Source organism: Benincasa hispida, chromosome 5 (genome assembly GCF_027475165.1).
Source record: "Benincasa hispida cultivar pf3 chromosome 5, pf3_genome.v1.1, whole genome shotgun sequence".
NCBI lineage: Eukaryota > Viridiplantae > Streptophyta > Magnoliopsida > Cucurbitales > Cucurbitaceae > Benincasa > Benincasa hispida.
Genome location: NC_143482.1, coordinates 51,649,192 through 51,656,403, shown reverse-complemented (window position 1 = coordinate 51,656,403; position 7,212 = coordinate 51,649,192).

Genomic DNA, 7,212 nt, shown 5'->3' with positions numbered 1-7,212 from the left:
ATGTTCCTTTCCACAAAACCTTATGGTTGATCCATGAACACTTCATCATCTGAATTTTCATTTAGGAAAGTAATTTTTTCACATCCATTTGATGATGCTCTAAGTCATAATGAGCAACTAAAACCATAATAATTCTTAATGAATCTTTTTAGAGGCAGGAGAAAAAGTCTCCTTATAGTCAATACCATCTTTATGAGGATAATCTTTGACAACGAGTCTAGCCCTATATCGTTTAGTATTTCATGGCTTGTGAAAACAAAATTAGATCCTTATCAATACTTAAGTCAAATTTTGACTCATGCAAATAAATCATATAGGCAAAAGAAATAACTGATCTTCTTAATTCTATTTCTTGTGGTTCTTCCATTATAGGTTCATTCATTATAATACCATTAAGCGGTTCGTTAATTTGTTCTTCTTGTGGATTGTTAACAGAGTCAACAATTACAGGAACAACTTGAGAAGAAATTATAAATGAATGATTTTTTTACCCCAACTTCTTGAATTTTCACTTTACATAGTTCCAAACTCCCATTAATTTTACCATCTTCAATAAACCTTGCATTTCTAGTTTCAACTACTCTCATATAGCGGCTAGGATAATAAAATCTATACCCTTTCGATTTTTTTGGATAATCAATGAAGAAATCGACCCCAAACATGCAAGTGCGTCAAACTGGATTTCCTTCCTGTCCACAGTTCAAAGGTGTCTTTGAAACTGACTTACTAGAAACCCAGTTTAATAAGTATTAAGCGGTTCTTAATAACATACGTCTATAAAGATATGGGTAAAGATAAATTAATTAACATACTTTTAATTGTGTTCATTAATGCACGATTATACTTTTCTGCAACACCATTTTTGTTGTGGTGTTATTGGCATTATGTATTGAGCACATATATCATGACTTCCTAGGAATCTAGCAAATGGACCAGGGCACTACCCATTCTCATCACATTTCTCATAATAGTCACCACCTTTATCTGACCATACAATTTTCACCTTTCTATCTAATTGTCTTTCAACTTTATTGATAAATATCTTTAGGACATCTATCATTTGAGAATTTTTATGTACAAGTAGATATATCCATAATGTGAAAAATCATCAATAAAGACAATAAAATAATTTTATCCACAAAAAATGGATCGTCAAAAGACCCACTAATATAATGTGTAATTTCAAGAAGCTGTGAGCTTCTAGTGACTACTTTATTAACTATGTGTTTTGTTTGTTTCCCTTGATACAATCTACACAAGTTCCAAGATCAGTAAAATTCAAATTTAGAAGGATTTCATTCTAGATATACTCATACATAGTACAAGAACCATCAAACTTAATGGCGATTAAGGTACTCATTAGTGTTCTAGTAAGTGATTTATCAGTCGACTCATACTAAGAACAATTTTTCACAAATTCATAAACTCCTCGACATTTTTAGTTTATTCGCATAAACATTAGGTTTAATCTATTTGATCTTTCCCAAACTTTAAGAAAGATCTATCCTTAACATTGCTAGCATTAGTAAGTGTAGCAGGTTTCTCACTTAAAATACTAAATCAAGATCCAAAATGCAAAGATAGAATCAAATTTGTTTGTACTAATAAGAGAAATTGAGTACATTAAACTTAATTATAGATGTAGCTTATGAATGAAGAGAAATGGAGACAGATACTTGCAAATACAGAATAAACATGTTTATACATTATTGCTTTGAAAAATAAACTTAAATATATGATGTAAATTCATATAACAATAGATAATCATTAGCATATATTGAAGTTATTCTTTGGAAGATACAATATACAACATTTATACATAATTTGTGCTAAATTTAATTTCACATAACTGGTAATCAAAATATTCAAATTAGATACATTAGTTATCTTTGGACATACTAAAAATATTTAATCAAATACCCCAATTAACCACAATAAGGTTCAAAATTATAAAACTACTAATCAACCTTTGTGTGATTCAAAATGTTTTATAATAATGAAAATTTATATACTCGTGATAATATCTCTAATGTTTCATAATATTATCTCCTTTATCAGTATCATATAAACATGAGTAATTGATTTAACTTTTACTTGATATATATTGAACTTACTAATTTGACCACTTTCGTGACTAACAAATTATTCATAATATAGATATCATAACAAAATAATCACAAATAATTTATCACCTTAATTTGCAAAACACTATCAATAGAATATCCATAAGACTTACGAATTTGGCCACTTTGGTGACTAACAAATTATTCATAACATAGATATATCACAATAAAACAATCACAAACATGAGTAATTGAGTTAACTTTAATTTGATATCTATAGAATTTACACTTACTAATTTGGCCACTTTGGTGACGAACAAATTATTTACACCGTAGATATCATAATAAAATAATCACAAATAAATACATACTTTAAACTATTCACGTGATTTATACATAACTCATAGAAGATAATAAATATATAATTTACTATACCAAACTTTATGGAATTTAAACATGCATAATTTATTATCTTCTAAACTTAATACAATAATCCAATCATGAAAAATATATAAAAAATAATGGATAAAATAACTAGATCTTGAATAACATTAACCTAAGAAATCTGAATTAAAAAATAAGCAATAGTTTGAATTTTGAAAACATAAATAATTGATAAAATATTTTCCTTTAATTTCTAAATCTTCTTCTTTTCACGAATTAACATTCATTTGATATCTGAAAAACGCGATAGGATGACTAGTCACTCAAAATACAAATGTTAAATGGAAAGAACATACAAGCATGGTAACAACAAAATATCAACAACAAGAAAACAAGTAAAAACACACAGGAATTGGTAACCCAGTTCGACGATAAACTACCTACGTCTGAGAGGCAGTGTGCCCAAGAAAGATAATCAACTAATATTAAAGAGTTAAGCAATTACAATATAGTACTTATCTATAATAATCCAACTATTATAATGACTCACATAGAGCCCAACTCACAAGTCATCAAAATACTGAATGTCAGAAATAAAGTTGAGACAATATTAGTAACAACTGAATATGCAAAAGTCTTTACAACAGAAGTAAAAGAAACAAAGTCATTTAGCCAGATAAATACAGAACAAAAAATCATCAAATAACCAACACTAGATTCATCTAAAACTAAGAACCAAAACGGAACAAGCTAAAACAAGCAGAGCTTTCCTTCAAATCTCCAAACACAACACTACCACCACAAAGTCTTCCCCTTTATGTTTAAAAAAATTAGTCCTGTGATTGAGAGGAAGACGCCCCAACAAACCTGACCAATGTTACATGCTTCATCTGTAACATCCCTTCTACAATCGTTTGTCGCTCCTGAAGCCTCTGAGCATCAATATCTTTGGATTCATTTGAAAGATGATGCAAAACTTGACTTCCAAAAGAATATTCAATCAAAACTTGATTGAGACCATCGACATAGGTAGCAGAAGAAGGAGCAACTAGATCTAGAACGTGATAATTTGGTAGAAGTTTGGGATGAATTGAAATGAGAGCAGGAGTAAGACCAACAGGTTCTGTAGCAATGATCAAATTTGGTTTTTGAGCAAGCAAAACTCCAAAAATTAAATGAGGATAACAGATAGATAATTTCAAGGTTTCAGATCTGATGTGGCGCTTGATCTAATTAAGTACAAAATTTCCATAGTTGAAAGGAGATCCAATCCCAATATGATATAACAATGTAGGGAGAGAAATAGAAAGATCTGATTTGTGTGAGGAAGGACACCAGTTGAAGATCCCAATCCTATGAAGCACAACATATTTAGTATTCATAATGGCAGTGGACAATTGACCCTTCTTAGGCCAAGATGACCTTGCCCCACTGGTTAATTCAAACTCTAACTCTCTCAATGATGGTCACTTTTTAGAAACATCAGCAGGAATAGTTCTATTGAGATATTTATTAATGAGATCAACAGTAAAGATGAATTGATGCTTTCGCACATGAAGTTTATGAAAATTAGGGGTATTAGGATTGTCAAACTTTGGAGAAAGATTGACAATAAATTCTCTTACAATTTGAGGGCAGAATGGTCCCAAGTTTAGCACAGTTCTATCAAGTTGAGCTTGTAGAATCAAATCCACAAGGTCGAAGTAGTCTTGAGCTCTATCTAACAGTTCCTTTTCATCCATAATTTTTCTCTTAACCACAAATTTTCATATACTAGCCCTTAACTCAGTATGAAAAGAAACACCATATAATGGAACATATGAAGCATTCAATGTAGTAGGTTTAGAAGGACAACTTTCTTTCCTTTGGAATTATTTAAGGCTTTAGTAATACGATTTTGAACAGACTTGTCATCATCAGATGAAATCTTCAATTCTCAGTTCTCTAGTGAATCAAGGTCATCCTTGGATTCATACTAATGAGACTCAGACTCAGATGTCTCAGAGGATGCACCATCAACACTTTTAACATTCACATTTTTCTTACAAGTTAGTTAAGGCAGAGGAATATCATCATTAGGATCAGATTCTTGGACATAATTAGGGGCTTTCTCAGTATTCAGATCACTAGATTCACAGACAACATTAGACAGATCAATATATTTTAAACACTCAACATTTTTCAAAGTCATTGGGTCATCAACCGCATCATCATTCCCATTTCCTTGGTCAGTCAATGCAACTATCTCAAGAAGAGCATTAACACGCTCCTTAGCAAGTTGTACGGTTTCATGAAAGACATCAAGTTCAACATTCTTAACAAGATTTTCACAGTACCAACTATAGGCAATGTATAGAAGTTATCATTTCAGAAACCACTTTATCAACAAGATCGTGCAAATCATTCTCATCAGATACAAACAAACACTCTTTTCCATCTCAGAAGTACCAGGAACAACAACATTTTCTTCAACCAGCACATTGGATTAAGGTAAAATAGATTTAACATTGTCAGAACTAGAGACAGAATTATGATCAACCACAATCCTACTTTCAGGAACCCTAACTTCAGCTTGAACATCTACAGACGAATCGAGGGTATCTCTAGGATTTCTAGGTAAGGCAATAAACTCATGCATATGGCTAGATGAATCACTAGATGAGGATTTTTCTTTCTTCGAAAAAATTTCAATTCCAAACCCAAAAAGGTCAGTCAATGTGAGAGACGAAGTACTTAACTTCTCTTTCCCTTTTGTTTCAACAAACTGACTGGCTCTTGACCGCCTTATTTTTTCCGAAGGAGGAGGAGCTCTAACTTATTCCTTTGCATTAGTTAGTCCATGCACACGAACACCATATTTATTTATTGTAGGCAAAGGAACATCTTCTTTGACATGTCACTTTCTCCTCGTTTTTTCTTTATTCCTCACCATCTTGCTATCGAAAGTGTGTGTTCCTTGTCTAGTGTTAACCATTTGAAGGGAAATCACAAAAATCGTATCCAAATAACTGCTTTGGAATGGTTGGTAGCAAAGAGTAGCAGTGATTTCGTGTAAAAACCTATCACACTTCATCTGAAAATAATTTAAATTCAAAAGAAAATTTGAACTTAAACACCGATTAAACTTCCATATGTCTTCACCAATTGTAATTTATACAGTTAACATTAATTAACCACTTGGGCTTCCAAGCTAGATTGGCCAAGTGACATCTCAGACCGACCCACTGGGTTAATTTTCATGTCTTCAGAACACATAGGTTCAAAGTAGCTCTCAGGGCCTCAAAATAGGCTACATCTAATGCCTTTGTAAAAATGTCTGCTATTTGATTTTTTTTTTTGTACATATGTTTCAACATAATCTGTTTACTCTTCACAAGATCACAGATAAAGTGATGTCTTATATCAATGTGTTTAGTGCGACTGTGTTGAACCAGATTTTTGGATATTTAATTGCACTCATGTTGTCACAGAAAAGAGTCATGACATCTTATAGGACATTATACTCTTAGAGCATTTGTTTCATCCATATCAATTGGGTATAGCTACTACCTGCTGTAATGTATTCTCCTTCAGCTATTGACAGAGAAACACAATTTTGTTTCTTACTAAACCAAGAAATCAAATTGTAGTCCAGGAAGAAACATCCTTCATATGTACTTTTCCTATCTTTAGAGCTCCCGACCCAGTCAGCATCATAGTAGCCAACTAAAGAGCTACTTATTGTTAGGTCGCATGTCCTAAAACTCGTAGTTTGTAATCTTTAAACTTATTCTATTTACAATAAAGTTATTATTGAGGTTTATTCAATAAAGTTGTTATTGAATATATGAATTGCTCAATTTTTTTTTTAAAAAAAAAGTCTAAATTCACTCTATAACACTGTTTACTGTTTAAGACTGACTATTTCAAACCGATGACCTAGATAACTTGACCTTAATCCTGAGCTAACTATGAACTCCTGTTTATTCAGGATTATCCTTAGATTTGCATGGGTGATGGTTGATTCATCAATACTGACTCAATAAGCTCCCCATTTCAGGGGTAAGACCGGGTAGATATTTGGGGACATAAAGTGCAAGACGAAATTCACTCCTACTCACTTTTAGGGATAGTTGAGAGGTTGTTCTCTTAAGTGCTGACTATGTGTCTTGAACAAGAGGTTTCACTCTCTCATTGACACGAAAGGGACCCGACTTAGTGATTGGATCACAAATCAATTGTTCATTAGAGGACTAGTAGGACTTAAGTAGCAAGATGTAATCTTGGGGGTAAAATAACCTTTGATCCAACTGTTATTACGAATAAACCTGTGAATGGTTGACTTACTGATTATTGTTATATCAAGTAGACAGAAATTTATCTATAGTGAGGGGAGTGCAACTACTAGGCTTTACTGGAGTGAGTCGATAGTTGCGAATGTTGGTTAATTAGGTTAAAGAGTTTAGCCGATTAATTTCGGATCGTTGGAGCCCATGATCTGTAGGTTCATTAGGTCCCTCTACTAGCTCATATCGAACTAAACCTTAGAACAAAGTGACAAACGAGTTCAAAGTTTTCGAATTTGGTTTTTGGAGTATAGTGTTGAATATATCCGATATATTTAACCTAATGTTTAATTATGAAATACACATATAAAGAGAGAAAAAGATATTTAAATAAGATTTGAATATTAAAATTTTCTAAATTGGGATTAAAAAATGATCAATTAGAATTGATCAGGATTAGTATGGTTTAAATTAAAATTAGTTGTTTAAATTAACTTTAA